This window comes from Cervus canadensis, chromosome Y (genome assembly GCF_019320065.1).
Source record: "Cervus canadensis isolate Bull #8, Minnesota chromosome Y, ASM1932006v1, whole genome shotgun sequence".
NCBI lineage: Eukaryota > Metazoa > Chordata > Mammalia > Artiodactyla > Cervidae > Cervus > Cervus canadensis.
In genome coordinates, this window is record NC_057420.1 from 4,595,725 (window position 1) to 4,612,103 (window position 16,379).

The 16,379-nt window shown below is 47.3% G+C and overlaps 1 long non-coding RNA gene across 1 annotated transcript in view; it reads left to right on the forward strand.

Moving 5' to 3' along the window:
* The window catches only part of LOC122436465, a 49,817-nt gene extending 37,466 nt beyond the window's left edge, over positions 1 to 12,351 (forward strand). Inside the window, exons 2-4 of the long non-coding RNA XR_006268013.1 lie at positions 7,038 to 7,302; positions 8,990 to 9,178; positions 10,859 to 12,351. This is a non-coding gene — a long non-coding RNA (uncharacterized LOC122436465). The remainder of the gene's footprint in view (positions 1 to 7,037; positions 7,303 to 8,989; positions 9,179 to 10,858) is intronic.
* The last annotated feature ends 4,028 nt before the right edge of the window (positions 12,352 to 16,379 follow it).

The following is a 16,379-nucleotide window of genomic DNA, read 5'->3' on the forward strand; positions in this document are numbered from 1 at the left end:
CTATCAGAACCAGTATGGTTTCTTTTGTGGGAGCTATCAATTACCTTTTATATATTCCTTAGACACAGAGTCTGACTAGTTGATCACGTGGATTTAATCTGCAGCTTGTACAGCTGGTGGGAGGTTTTTGTCTATTCTTCCACAGCCTCTTCCCATGGGTTTCAATTGTGATTTTATTTCCAACTCAGCATGCGGGTTGGCCATTAGGGTTTGCTTCTGGGGCTGACCTGGAGGACTTGTGTTTGTCCCATTAGGGCTAAGTGTGGAGGTGGTGCAGCTGCTTGAGTCCCAGGGATCCTGGCAGCATCAGCTACTCAGGGGGAAGTTATCAGTTATGGCAGAAGGAAATATAGTGCTCTAGAAAGGTATGGCAACCATTATTGATAAATATGCTCCAGTATTCTTGCCCGGAGACCACTCCCCCATCTGACAGAAAAAGCCTGACAGGGCACAGTCTACTGGGCCTGAAAGAGTGGGAAACTGCCCAAGTGATCCTGAGTGCATAGACGCAAGATATGTGTTGCCCGTGGCAGCTTTGACCTAGTGAGTATTGAGAATGAAGGTGGCATAGCTGATTGGCTTGAGGACACTCTGGTGGTTCCAAGTGTTGCAGGGACACGGACTGCCTCCACCACAGGATTTATGGCCCTATCAAGTCTTTCTTTGAGCCTCTTGTAGCTGGCGATCAGACGGCCTCTTTGACCAGTCATTTTCTGGGATTCTGCCCACTCAGGCAAGTAGAGGGCTCCCTTGCCTGGGTTCCTTCTCTGTCGCTCCATGTGGTTAGGCACAAACAGGGACCTTCTGCCTGGGATACTTTTTAGTAGATCTGTGCATCAGACACATAAAAGGACACCCTGGGTGGGGTCCTATCTGTAGTTTAGTGTGTCAGGCTGTTGATGTGCCAGCCTCTCTCTTGTTCAGTTGCCAATGCTGCTGTGTGGGGAGAGAGAATCTATAGTGATGCCTTCACCCCCTACACATGACTCAGCAGTATTCGCCTTGCTTCCATGGTTGCCAGGCTTTCCTACACAAGCATTTCCCACCACAGGCTCCTCCCTTACATCCCCTCTCTTTGTCTCTCCACAGTCAATATAGGCCCTCATCCTGTGATTCCTTCACAGTCCCCAAACTCCAGGTCCCAGGCATGGGTCCAGGGGACCCATTTTGTTGTCCAGGGTGTGTATGGCTGTGGCAAGGACTGTCTGATTCTCATTCTATTTAGGCTGCCACAGTACAGCTGTTTCAGTGGCAGTCTTAAATGTTTCCTCTCTGATTCAGACAATTACCCTGATGTGGGGATTGGACCCTTGCTTCAGTTCCCCCATCCACCTTGAGCAGCTCATGTCCTACTAAAACTCCTGGTTTTCCTCCTAGTTCCTTCATCTTGATAAATTTACATGATTCTATATCTTCTTGTCCTCTGGTCAGCTCCTCCTGTCCATTCTCAGCTGGTGTTCTTCATGCATGTCTGTGTCTGAAGGTTTATTCCTGACATATCCATGGAAAGAGATACATTCCATGTTCACCTATTACTCCCCTATCTTGTTCTTTTAAACTTAAAAAGCGTTTGCTCGCCAGAGAAACTATAAGGAAGGTGAAAAGGCACCCTTGTGAATAAAAGAAAACAATAACAAATGAAGCAACAGACAAATAATTAATCTCCAAAATGAGCAAGCAGTTCATGCAGCTCAACACCAGAAAAATAAATGACCATTTAAACAAACAAACAAAAAAATGGCCAAACAGACATTTCCCCAAAGAAGAAATATAGATGGCTGACAAACACATGAGAAGATGCTCAACATCACTCATGAACAGAGAAATACAAATCAAAGCCACAATGTCGTGCCATTTAACACTGGTCAGAATGGCTGCCATCAAAAAATCTATAAGTAATAAATACTGGAGAAGGTGTGCAGAAACAGGGATCCTCTTATACTGTTGGTAGGACTGCAAGGTACTTTGGCCATTATGGAGAACAGTGTGGAGATTCCTTAAAACACTTGTAATAGGACTACCATATTACCCAGCAACCCCACATCTGGGCATACACACCAGGGAAAACAGAATTGAAAGAGAGATGTGTACTCCAGTGTTCAGTGGAAAAATGTTTACAATATTCAGGAAGTGGAAGCACTCTAGATGTCCATCAGTTTGCAAATGGATGAGAAAGTTGTAGTAAATATACACAATGAATTGTTACTCAGCTATAAAAAAGAACATAGTCAGTTCTAATGAGGTGGGTGAAACTGGAGCCTATTATACAGATTGAAGTGAACCAGAAACAGAAGTGCCCATATAGTATATTAGCGCGTATATATGGAATTTGGAATGAGGTAAGGATGAGTCTTTATGCAAGAGAACAAAAGAGATACAGATGTTAAATAGTCTTTTGGACTATAAGGGAGAAGCTGAAGGTGGGACAATATGAGGGAACTGCAATTTAACATGTTTATTACCATATGTCAGATGACCAGTGCAAATTCATTACAAGAAGCAGGGCATTCAGAGCTGGTTTACTGGGAAAGTGCAGAGGAATGGGGTGAGGAAGGAGGTGCGATTGGGTTCAGGGGGCGGGGGTGGGACACACGTACACACCCAGGGCTGATTCATATCAATGTATGGCAAAACAACACCACCACCACCCAAAAAACAAAAACAACAAAATTGTAAAGTAGGTAACCTGGAATTAAAACACATTAATTAAATGAAACAAAGAAAATAATACATATTTCTATTTCCAGTTTTTTAAGAAATCTCCACACTGTTCTCCATAGCGACTGAACTCGTTTGCATTCCCACCAACAGTGTAAGAGGGTTCCCTTTTCTCCATACCCTCTCCAGCATTTATTACTTGTAGACTTTGGATAGCAGCCATCCTGACTGGCGTGTAATGGTACCTCATTGTGGTTTTGATTTCCGTTTCTCTGATAATGAATGAGTGATGTTGAGCATCTTTTCATGTGTTTGTTAGCCATCTGTATGTCTTCTATGGAGAAATGTCTGTTTAGTTCTTTGGCCCATTTTTTGATTGGGTCATTTATTTTTCTGGAATAAAAAAGCCGCAGCAGTTGCTTACATATTTTTGAGATAAATCCTTTGTCTGTTGCTTCGTTTGCTATTATTTTCTCCCAATCTGAGGGCTGTCTTTTGACCTTGCTTATAGTTTCCTTTGTTGTGGAAAAGCTTTTTAAGTTTCATTAGGTCCCATTTGTTTATTTTTGCTTTTATTTCCAATATTCTGGGAGGTGGGTCATAGAGGATCCTGCTCTGATTTGTGTCGGAGAGTGTTCTGCCTATGTTCTCCTCTAGGAGTTTTATAGTTTCTGGTCTTACATTTGGATCTTTAATCCATTTTGTGTTTATTTTTGTGGATGGTGTTAGAAAGTGTTCTAGTTTCATTCTTTTACTGCATTGGTCTTTACTGCATTAGTTTTCCCAGCACCACTTGTTAAAGAGGTTGTCTTTTTTCCATTGTATATCCTTGCCTCCTTTGTCGAAGATAAGGTGTCCATAGGTTCATGGATTTATCTCTGGGCTTTCTGTTCTGTTCCATTGACCTATATTTCTGTCTTTGTGCCAGTACCATACTGTCTTGATGAGTGTGGCTTTGTAGTAGAGCCTGAAGTCAAGCAGGTTGATTCCTCCAGTTCTAGTCTTCTTTCTTAAGATTACTTTGGCTATTCGAGGTTTTTTGTATTTCCATGCAAACTGTCATATGACCCAGCAATGCCACTTCTGGGCATACACACTGAGGAAACCAGATCTGAAAGAGACACGTGCACCGCAGTGTTCATCGCAGCACTGTTTATAAAAGCCAGGACATGGAAGCAACCTAGATGCCCATCAGCAGATGAATGGGGAAGGAAGCTGTGGTACATATACACCATGGAATATTACTCAGCCATTAAAAAGAATTCATTTGAATTAGTTCTAATGAGATGGATGAAACTGAAGCCCATTATACAGAGTGAAGTAAGCCAGAAAGATAAAGACCAATGCAGTATACTAACACATATATATGGAATTTAGAAAGATGGTAACGATAACCCTATATGCAAAACAGAAAACGAGACACAGATGTACAGAACACACTTTTGGACTCTGTGGGAGAAGGCAAGGGTGGGATGTTTTGAGAGAACAGCATTGAAACATGTATACTATCTAGGGTGAAACAGATCACCAGCCCAGGTTGGATGCATGAGACAAGTGCTCGGGCCTGGTGCACTGGGAAGACCCAGAGGGACTGGGTAGAGAGGGAGGTGGGAGGGCGGGAATGGGATGGGGAATACATGTAAATCCATGGCTATTTCATGTCAGTGTATGACAAAACCCACTACAATATTGTAAAGTAATTAGCCTCCAACTAATAAAAATCAGTGAGAAAGAAAAAAGAAAGGCAGTGCCAAAGAATGCTCAAACTATCGCACAATTGCACTCATCTCACACGCTAGTAAAGTAATGCCCAAAATTCTCCAAGTCAGGCTTCAGCAATACATGAACCATGAACTTCCAGATGTTCAAGCAGGTTTTCGAAAAGACAGAGGAACCAGAGATCAAATCGGCAACATCCGCTGGATCGTGGAAACAGCAAGAGAGTTCTAGAAAAAGACAAAAACGATTTATGCTTTAGTGATTATGCCAAAGCCTTCGACTGCATGGATCACAGTAAACTGTGGAAAATTCTGAAAGAGATGGGAATACCAGACCACCTAACACGCCTCTTGGGAAACTTATATGCATGTAAGGAAGCAACAGTGAGAACTGGACGTGGAAAAACAGACTGGTTCCAAATAGGAAAAGGAGTACATCAAGGCTGTATGTTGTCACCCTGCTTATTTAACATATGCAGAGTACATCATGAGAAACGCTGGGCTGGAAGAAGCACAAACTGGAATCAGGATTGCCGGGAGAAATATCAATAACCTCAGATATGCAGATAACACCACTCTTATGGCAGAGAATGAAGAGGAACTAAAAAGCCTCTTGATGAAGGTGAAAGGGGAGAGTGAAATAGTTGGCTTAAAGCTCAACATTCAGAAAACTAAGATCAGGGCATCTGGTCCCATCACTTCATGGTAAATTTATGGGCAACAGTGAAAACAGTGTCAGACTTTATTTTTTGGGGGTGGGGGTGGGGGGCTGCAAAATCCCTGCAGATGGTAATTGCAGCTATGAAATTAAAAGATGCTTACTCCTTAGAGGGAAGGTTATGACCAACCTAGATATCGTATTAAAAAGCAGAGACATTACTTTGCCAACAAAAGTCCGTCTAGCCAAGGTTATGGTTTTTCCAGGGGTCATGTGTTGATGTGAGAGTTGGTTGTGAAGATAAACCAACTGAGTGCTGAAAAATTGATGCTTTTGAACTGTGGTGTTGGAGAAGACCCTTGAGAGTCCCTTGGACTGCAAGGAGATCCAATCAGTCCATCCTAAAGGAGATCAGTCCTGGGTGTTCATTGGAAGGAGTGCTTCTGAAGCTGAAACTCCAAGACTTTGGGCACCTCATGCGAAGAGTACTCACTGGAAAAGACCCTGATGCTGGGAGGAAAAAGGGGCGACCGAGGATGATATGGCTGAATGGCATTACCAACTCGATGGACATGAGTTTGAGCAAACTCTGGGAGATGGTGATGGATGCCAGGGAGGCCTGGAGTGCTGCAATTCATGCGATTACAAAGAGTTGGACATGACTAAGCGACTGAACTGTGCTGCAAGTTATGCATGTGAAACACTTCATAATATCCTAAAGAACTAAAGAAATGCTTGTTGTCTTTTACTCACGTGGAAGGGAATGTCCAGGTGACCATTGATTAAGGTATCTAGCTTGAAGAAATTGCTATGAGCAGCAAAGCTGCTGAATACAAATGGCTCCAAGCAGGCTTAGAAACCAGTGCCCCCTCCCAGAGAATCAAGGACCCCTGGACAGCACCCCAGACAACATTTGGCAAGAGAAAATCTGGGGAGTTCCTCTAGTTAGTTCCTCTTATCCCTGTAGAAAAGCTAATAAGTATGGCCTGGGTGTGTGGTGTGGACTTTGGGTAGGTGTTGGTTTAAGGTGGCCTTTGGAAAATCTTATACATTTTCTGAGGTCCTGGTTGCACATCTGTGAAGTGAAGGTGAGAATACATAACTCATACAGTGTTTGAAAGCGTTCCATTAAATGCAAAACTGCTGACACTACAAGTAGTCCAATAAATCCAGCTGTGATAATAGGGACCCTGCTTTGTTAGTGTTTATGCCCAGATCTCTGCTCATTGCCTTTATGTGTCATGTGCCCTTCACATGTATTTTCTGAGTAAATGTGTCGGTGAACTATTTCCTATGGAAGAAGGTTGGGAAGTTAAACCTACAAATGGGAAGCACAGGAAGCTAACACTGAACTGGGCATCTGTGTTCAGTGGCACGTCAGTCTCCTGAACCATAGTTAAAAGGGAGAATGGGCTTCCTGATGGTTAAGTGGTTAAGACTCCATGCTTCCCCTGCAGGAGGTGTGGGTTCCATTCTTGGTCGGGGAGCTAAAATCCCACAAGCCATGCAGCGTGGCCAATAAATAAATAATGTAACACTGAAACTTAAAAATATGAAAGTAAAAGTTTGAAAAATAAATATAAAAAAAAAGTTTTGGCAGAGTGTGTAGATGGACAAGTAGGAGATCTCACACTTTGTGATAAAACAAGGGCTAACTCTCCAGGCCCCACCAGCCTTGCTTCACTTCTGTTCTCCATCTTAGAACTCAGAAGAAAGGAGACTGAAGTGAAGAGGTATAGTCTATGAGAAAGAAAGGGCCATGTGTACTAAGAGGTCAGAGGGCTCCAGGATGACGACCCCGCTGGCCCACTCACAGAGAAGGGGTTATAAGGCCTTGGTACAGTAGCCTCACCTCACCATTTGTACCCCAGTCGTACCCTTCCTCCATGACTTGGGGTACAGGATCGAGGCCAAATGGTATGAGTGCCCCAGTTCTTTCTGAAAGTCTTTACAACCAGCAGCATAACTATACCTCCCCTCATCCCTGTTGCTCTCTTCTCCAGATTGTGAGGAGTGTCAGAACTTCTTGATTGACAGCTGTGCTGCCCACAGGCCCCCGACCTTTGTAAAGGACTCTGCAGTGGAAAATGTGCACGCCAGATGCTCAGCCCTCACTCTGCCCCCTGGGTTAAGTATCAGACCATCAGGCATCCCTGCGGCTGGGCTTGGAGCGTGGAGCGAAGCATCTGATCTGTCTTTGGGCCTGCACTTTGACCCCTAAGAGGGCCAGACGATGAAGAGGCCGCTAACAGTGGATGCTCCTGGCTGGTGAGAAATAACCCTGCTTCCCTGTCCTCTGGCCTCTAATCGCTTGTGTGTGGTAGTGGGGGTACTTCATATCTACATGCAAGGGTGCAAATGATGATGACATGGTCATCAATGACACAGTCAGCCCTGTGTACTGTGTGCACTGGTTATGAACACAGGACTTCTATTTAAAGATCAGAAGAAGGTGGGAGACAGCGGTACAGGCACATAGGATGTCTTATCAGTGTATAGGCACGGAGGGCTTCTCTCTAAAGATCAGAGGAGAGGTGGGAGACAGTTGTACAGGAATACAGAAGTGACTCCTCACTTGTGGAGCCCTTGCCTTCAATCTCAGTAGACTCAGACTTGAAATGATGATTAAAGAGCTTACCATATGGTTCGACTGACAGTTGAATCCATGCAGGCTGAAGAGCATCAGTGACAGCAGAGGGAAATACCTCTTCTATTATTTGCTGCCAAAAAAAAATCAGAGAGAGAAGAAAGCTTGTATCTCTTTTCTGACACTCAGCTTACCAAAGGGAGAAACCACTATGAATATGTGGGTGGAAAGGACACACCTTTGGTCAACTGGATGAGGTGAGTGCAGTGAGTCTGCAGTTTGTAGAGGACGTTCCTCCCTCAAGCCCACACCCCTTTCCTTCTCAACCCATCTCCCTCACTAGCTTTCACATCTTCTTTCCTTTTTTCCCTCCATATCATGCTCTTTAATTTCAAAAGACATTAGAAAGAAAAATATAGCTTATGCTCTCAAAATATGTCTATATTCTCAACAAAACTGAGGTACTTGAAAACAACTTGAGGAGTTTAGATTCACCAGGGATACTTTAACTCACTTAATTGACACTTACCAAGCACTCTGTGTCCCAGTTTAGACAGTGAACTTCATTACTGAAGCAGATCACACAACCCATGTCCTCTTGGAGAACATACTGCAGACAGACTTCAGCCAATCGGTTTTAGGGGTAGTAACCTTAATTTTTATATTTTTTAATAACTCCAGAGCACCAGGGTAATCTAACATGGGAGATGTTGAGTCCATGTGGGCAACAACCTCTCTAGGCTCTGTTCCAGTGAGAAGTGGGCCCTGAGGCCTGGGAAGCAATAGCAGAGGGCAAGATGTCCATGAGCATGGCCATTTTCTGAGGGCCTCTCCTTTCATCAGGGCAGGCAGAAAGTGAACAAACTCTTACTGTTGTGTGTCTCAGGCTACGTCAGAGCACTCTCCAAGTGTCCATGGGAGGGGGTGGGCAAGTGAATAGGACCCTGGATACATGTGGGGAGATTGGAGGAAAGCCTCGGGAAAGAAGGCAGGCTGGGCAGAGTGCTGAGGGGTGCATGCCAGCTTAGGAGCACCAAGTCCTGTGGAATGAAGGAGAACTTAGTTTAGAGGAGCTGGAGATCACCAGTCTTACGGACAGTCTAGGTGGAGACAAGTCTGGAACTGGGCCCTGGACAATGGCTAATTAGGTAAGGAGAGAAAAGCATTCCAACCAGGAAGAGGGCCAGAAACAGGATCTGGAAATGGGAATTCACATGGCCTGGTCGAAGGTGTGAACAGAAGGCCCCTATGAGGGGTGGTGGGAGCCATGGTGGCCTCAGAGCCTGAAGGCAAGGAGCTGGGCATGGTCTGACAGTGGAGGGGACTCGTCTCCTGTGGTTTCTTTCCCCTTCCTGGCCTATACCCCAGGTATGTGAACTGTGCCTGGGACGACGAGGAGCAGAACCTGATGGCCTTGCAGTATGGCAGATCTTCTACCAAATCTGCCAGGTGGTCAGCCGGGCTGTGAACTTCAGGTCTGATATGCAGACGAGTGTGGCAAGGAACTTGGCATGAAGCAGGACAGCAGGGAAAAGAGCGAGCTCGTGGCTGGGAAAGGTGAGTGCCACCCCTCTTCCAGTGCCTCCATCACGTCCTGGGGAGCCTCCTTGGTCCAGTTCTGAAGCAGAGTACAATCCAGTCTAGAGTCAGTCAAGTTGCAACTAAAATGCCTCAGAATTTGTTTTATTTCATATGACTGTTAGGAAAATGTTTATATTAAAAATGTTAGTTCTAATGTTCAATATTTCATGCAAAAAATGTGTAATACACTTTCTGCTGAAAGGCGTGTAAGTGAAAAGCAAGTTTTCTAGCACATACCAGCCCTCTCACCTTTACCTGTTTCTTCCTCATTTCCTACACATATCTGAGTGACATGCATACAGTGATTTGCATTCAGTTACTGTTTCAGTTTGTTGTCAAGTGAGTTCATACTCTGTGCCAGACAGGGCTCCACGCACTGAAACAGACAGAACCACTCCCTTGGGGCAGCATTGGCTTCATACCAGACAGGGGCTGGTGCTCTGAGGAAGACCAGTGCAGGAACAGTGCCTTGGGTCAGTATGAGCAGAGGGTGGGGCGTGGTGGAGGATGGTGGGGCAGGGTCTCTGCAGAGATGACACTTCTGGGTAAGGATTCCCGGCAGCGGAGCAACCAGTGCCGCAGCCACAGGGCCGGGAAGAGAAGTCATGCCAGTGATAGCAGGAGCAAGCACAGAGAGAGAGGAAGGAGGCTGGATGGAACACCAAAGCCTCGGCATCCATGTCCACGTGCAGGCCCCCAGGGGTCTTCCTGGAGACAGAGCAACCGTGCAGCTTTCAGCTGCAAGTGGTATGGTATCTGTGCTAAGACAATGCTGCAGCTCATTTTTGGAAAGAGACAGCAGCAGGGAGTACCCTCAGAGGTCAGTTCCTTTCCAGACATGAGGGAAGAGTGGGCTGACTGAAGATGCATGGGAGTGAGGGTGTGAGGAGTCTGACTGGAGATGTATTTTTAACCAGGGCTTCCTAGTGCATGTTAAATGGACTAAAACTAAGTGAAATAAATGAGGAGTGAGTACTGGTGAGGCTTGAGAAAGGACACATCTTTATTTTATGATTTATGGAAAACAGAGAGAGGAGCAATTTATGAAACAGTTGGGGTAGCAGGAGCCAGAGACCTGTAGTCAGTGGGACCTGGGCCTCTTGGTCTCATCCAGTCTGAAACCCACTTCCTGCAGAGATCAACACAAAGACTACTACTCTGAACAAGGAGTCTCAAATTCAGTTTTACTCACACCTGCTCTAATCACCCCCTGTGCTGCCTCCCATATGCAGTGAGCTCCAGGCCAGGCACTCCTAACTTAACAGACTCTTTCCCCTCACAGGGAGCCCTTCAGGGAGATTCCACCTAAGTCACCAAGAGTCTTATCTCTTAGTAGGGTAAAATACCTGTGGCCACTGTGACAACACTTTTCAGATACACACAGGGAAAGGGCCTTGCAGATCCACCTCTATCAGGAGAGACACTGCCTCTGATGGTACTGCAAGGTCCCCAGTCTGGGTAATATGTAGAAAAAGCCATTAACACAGGCTTCCTGGATTTCTATAGTTGTAGAGAATAAGAATGGAATGGAAAAGAGGACTGTAAAGGCACACTTGATGGGAGACAAATCGTGCACTGTCAACACTAAGATGATCAGTGGGGCAGGCCGTACCATGGCAAACCAGCTACCTGACTGAAAGCTTACTCTTTCACCAGAGCCAAAGCCTAAGATCTACCCTGTGTATCCGACTCTCTGGCCTTCTCAAGTCAAAAATTCGTCTCAGATCCTCCTGAGACCATCTGCAAGAGACCACCTCCAACCAGAGGATCCCTGCCCGGGCAATCAAAATCAGCAGCTGTGATATTCTGATCCACATAGCCTGAGTGATAAACTGGAGCAACGAGAGGGCAAGAAAAGTCCCCATCCTTTGATGAAAGGCCCCACATTCTGCATAAGGCTGAAGAGGATTTCAATGGCCTTTTCCTACTCACCCAAAAGACAAATGGGGGGTTCTGAGGTGCATGAGAGAAAGACATAAGAGCCCAGCACAAGCCAGAAACTGAACGCAGAAGAAACAGGCAAATTACTCATGGGGGCAGGGGTCTCAGGCATTGTAAGAGTCAAGTATGGAGAGTGCGGGTAAGTCTCCAAGGATAGGTAAAGTCTCATCACAGCCAGAGGACACATACATGGGAGAAGCCCTATGTTTGCAGAGAGTGTGGACAAAGCTTCAGTCAGAAGTCCCATCTCATCAGACAACAGGAGAAACACACAGGGGAGGAGCCCTATGTTTGTGGGGAGTGTGGGCAAAAGTCAGTCAGAAGCGCATCTCATCTGACAACAGAAGATACACACAGGGGAGAAGCCCTATGTTGAGGAGAGTGTGGGCGAATTTCAGTCAGAAGTCAGGTGTCGTCACGCAGCAGGGGACATACACCGGGTCGAAAGCATATGTTGCAGGGAGTGTGGGTGAAGCATCAACTAGAAGTCAGTTCTCATTAAAGACCAGAGGACACACAGGGGAGAAGCCCTGTTTGAGGGTGCGAAGGTGAAGATTCAGTGTGAGGTCCAATCTTATTGGACTCAAGAAGACACACACAAGGGAGAAGCCCCGTGTTTGTGGAGAGTGTGGGCGAAGTCTCAGAAGTCTGGTGTCCTCACACAGCAGAGTACACACACAGGGGGAGAAACGCTATGTTTACAGGGAGTGTGGGTGAAGCTTCAGTTGGAAGTCAGTTATCACAGACCAGAGGACACAGGGGAAACGCCTGTTTGTGGGGGGTGTGGTTGAAGCTTCAGTGTGAGTTCCAATCTCATCAGACTCCAGAAGACACACACATGGGAGAAGCCTTTGGTGGGGAGTGTGGGTAACGTTTCAGTCAGAAGGCAGGTATCTTGATACACCAGAGGACACACACCGGGGAGAAACCCTATGTTTGAGGAAATGTGGGTGAAGCTTCAGGTAGAAGTCAGGTGTCATCACAGACCAGAGTACACACACCGCGGAGAACCCTGTGTTTGCAGGGAGTGTGAGTGAAGTTTCAGGTATAAATCAGGTCTCAAGACGAGAGGACACAGAGGGGAGAAGCCCTACGTTTGTAGGGAGTGTGGGTGAAGATTTGGTTAGAATTCAGTTTTCAGAGGCCAGAGAACACACATGGGAGAAGCCCTGTATTTGGCGGGTGTGGGGGACGGTTCCGTGTGAGTTCAAATCTCATCAGACTCCAGAAGACACACAGGGGACAAGCCCCATATTTGTGGGGAGTGTAGGCAAACTTTCAGTTAGAAGTTCCATCTCATCAGACGAGACGACACACACAGGGAAGAAGCCCTATGTTTGTGGAGAGTGTGGGCCAAGTCTCAGAAGTCAGGTGTCCTCACACACCAGAGTACACACAGAGGGGAGAAGCCCTATGTCTGCAGGGAGTGTGGGTGAAGCTTCAGTTAGAAGTCAGTTCTCATTAGAGAGCAGAGGCCACACAGGGGCGAAGCCCTGTTTGTGAGTGGTCTGGGTGAAGCTTCAGTGTGAGGTCCAGTCTCCTCAGACTCCAGAAGACACACACAGGGGAGCAGCCCCATGTTTGTGGGGAGTGTGGGCAAAGCTTCAGTGAGAATTCCCCTGTGATCGGGGAAGACACACACAGGGGAGAAGCCCTACGTTTGTGGAGAGAGAGGGCGAAGTTTCAGTCAGAAGCCAGGTGTATTCACACAGCATAGGACACACAGCAGGGAGAAACCCTGTGTTTGTAGGGAGTGTGGGCGAAGCTTCAGTTGGAAGTCAGTTCTCATTAGAGAGCAGAGGACACACAGGGGCGAAGCCCTGTTTGTGAGTGGTCTGGGTGAAGCTTCAGTGTGAGGTCCAGTCTCCTCAGACTCCAGAAGACACACACAGGAGAAGCCCCATGTTTGTGGGGAGTGGGGGCAAACTTTCAGTGAGAAGTTCTATCTCATCAGACAACACAAGACACACACAGGGGAGAAGGCCTATGTTTGTGGAGAGTGGGCAAAGCTTCAGTCAGAAGTTCCATCTCATCAAATAACAAAGGACAGACCTAGGGGAAAAGCCCTATGTTTGTGAAGAGTGTGGGCGAAGTCTCAGTCAGAAGTCAGGTGTCCTCACACACCAGAGTACACACAGAGAGGGGAAACGCTATATTTGCAGGGAGTGTGGGTGAAGCTTCAGTTCGACGTCGGTTCTCAGAGACAAGAGGACACACAGGGGAGACACTCTGTTTGTGGGGGCTGTGGGTAAAGATTCCGTGTGAGGTCCAATCTCGTCAGTCTCCAGAAGACAGACACAGGGGAGAAGCCCCATGTTTGTGGGGAGTGTGAGCAAAGTTTCAGTAAGAAGTCAGGTGTCATCACACAGGAGCACACACGCCGGGGAGAAATGGTATGTTCGCAGAGAGTGTGGGTGAAGCTTCAGGTAGAAGTCAGGTGTCGTCATACACCAGAGAACACTCACCGGGGAGAACCCTGTGTTCGCAGGGAGTGTGGGTGAAGCTTGAGGTAGAAGTCAGGTCTGGGAGACCAGGGGACACACAGGGAAGAAGCCCTACGTTTGTAGGGAGAGTGGGTGAAGCTTCACTTCGAAGTCAGTTCTCAGAGACGAGAGGACACAGAGGGGAGAAGCCCTGTATTTGGGGCTGGTGGGTGAAGCGTCAGTGTGAGGTCCAATCTCATCAGACTCCGGAAGACACACACAGGGCAGAAACCCCATGTTTGTGGGGAATGTGGGGAAAGTTTCAGTAAGAAGTCAGGTGTCATGACACAGGATCACACACAGGGGGAGATATCGTATGTTTGCAAGGAGTATGGGTGAAGCTTCGGTTAGAAGTCCATTCTCATTAAAGCCCAGAGGACACACAGGGGAGAAGCCCTGTTTGCGGAGGGATGTGGGTGAAGCTTCAGTGTGAGGTCTAGTCTCATGAGAAAGAAGAAGACACACAGGGGAGAAGCCCCCTGTGTGTGGAGAGTGTGGGCGAAGTCTCCGAAGTCAGGTGTGCTCACACAACAGAGTACACACAGAGGGGGAGAAAGGCTATGTTTGCAGGGAGTGTGGGTGAAGCTTCAGTTAGGAGTCAGTTCTCAGAGACACGAGGACACACGGGAGATTCTCTGTTTGTGGGGGTTGTGGGTGAAGCTTCAGTGTGAGGTCCAATCTCAATAGACTCCAGAAGACACAGAGATGGGAGAAGCCCCATGTTTGTGGGGAGTGTGAGCAAAGTTTCAGCTAGAAGTCAGGTGTCATCACAGGAGCACCCCCACCGGGGAGAAATGGTATGATTGCAGGGAGTGTGGGTAAAGCTTCAGGTAGAAGTCAGGTGTCATCACACACCAGAGTACACACACCGGGGAGAACCCTGTGTTTGCAGGGAGTGTGGGTGAAGCTTGAGGTAGAAGTCAGGTCTGAGAGACCAGGGGACACACAGGGAAGAAGCCCTAGGTTTGTAGGGAGTGTGGGTGAAGCTTCAGTTCGAAGTCAGTTCTCAGAGACAAGAGAACACACAGGGGACAAGCCCCTGTTTCTGGGGCTTGTGGGGGAAGCTTCAGGGGGAGTTCTAATCTCATCAGACTCCAGAAGACACACACAGGGCAGAAACCCCATGTTTGTGGGGAATGTGGGGAAAGTTTCAGTAAGAAGTCAGGTGTCATGACAGAGGAGCACACACAGCGGGTTGGAATCGTATGTTTGCAAGGAGTGTGGGTGAAGCTTCGGTTAGAAGTCCATTCTCATTAAAGGCCAGAGGACACACAGGGGAGAAGCCCTGTTTGTGGAGGGATGTGGGTGAAGCTTCAGTGTGAGGTCTAGTCTTATGAGAAAGAAGACGACACTCAGGGGTGAAGCCCCCTGTGTGTGGAGAGTTTGGGCGAAGTCTCAGAAGTCAGGTGTGCTCACACAACAGAGTACACACAGAGGGGGAGAAAGGCTGTGTTTGCAGGGAGTGTGGGTGAAGCTTCAGTTGGAATTCAGTTCTCACAGACCAGAGGACACACAGGGGAAAGCCCTGTGTTCGGGGTGTGTGTGGGAAGCCTTCAGTGTGACTTGCAATCTCATCAGACTTCAGAAGACACAGACAGGGGAGAAGCCCTATGTTTGTGGGGAGTGTGTGGAAAGTTTCAGTCAGAAGGCAGGTGTCTTCACACAGCAGAGGACACACACCGGGGAGAAACCCTATGTCTGCAGGGAGTGTGGGTGAAGCTTCAGATAGAAGTCAGTTCTCATTAGAGACGAGAGGACACACAGGGGCGAAGCCCTGTTTGTGAGTGGCCTGGGTGATGCTGCAGTGTGAGGTCCAGTCTCATCAGACTCCAGAAGACACACACAGGGGAGCAGCCCCATGTTTGTGTGGAGTGTGGGCAAAGCTTCAGCCAGAATTCCCCTGTGATCGGGGAAGACACACACAGGGGAGAAGCCCTACGTTTGTGGAGAGAGGGTGAAGTTTCAGTCAGAAGCCAGGTGTCTTCACACAGCATAGGACACACACCAGGGAGAAACCCTATGTTTGTAGGGAATGTGGGCGAAGCTTCAGTTAGAAGTCAGTTCTCATTAGAGACCAGAAGAGACACAGGGGCGAAGCCCTGTTTGTGAGTGGTCTGGGTGAAGCCTCAGTGTAAGGTCCAGTCTCATCAGACTCCAGAAGACACACACAGGAGAAGCCCCATGTTTGTGGGGAGTGGGGGCAAACTTTCAGTGAGAAGTTCTATCTCATCAGACAACACAAGACACACACAGGGGAGAAGGCCTATATTTGTGGAGAGAGTGGGCAAAGTTTCATTCAGAAGTTCCATCTCATCAAATAACAAAGGACAGACCTAGGGGAAAAGCCCTATGTTTGTGAAGAGTGTGGGTGAAGTCTCAGTCAGAAGTCAGGTGTCCTCACACACTAGAGTACACACAGAGAGGGGAAACGCTATATTTGCAGGGAGTGTGGGTGAAGCTTCAGTTCGAAGTCGGTTCTCAGAGACAAGAGGACACACAGGGGAGAATCTCTGTTTGTGGGGGCTGTGGGGAAAGATTCCGTGTGAGGTCCAGTCTCGTCAGTCTCCAGCAGAGAGACACAGGGGAGAAGCCCCATGTTTGTGGGGAGTGTGAGCAAAGTTTCAGTAAGAAGTCAGGTGTCATGACACAGGATCACACATGTGGGGAGAAATCGTATGTTTGCAAGGAGTATGGGTGAAGCTTCGGTTAGAAGTCCATTCTCATTAAAGCCCAGAGGACACACAGGGGAGAAG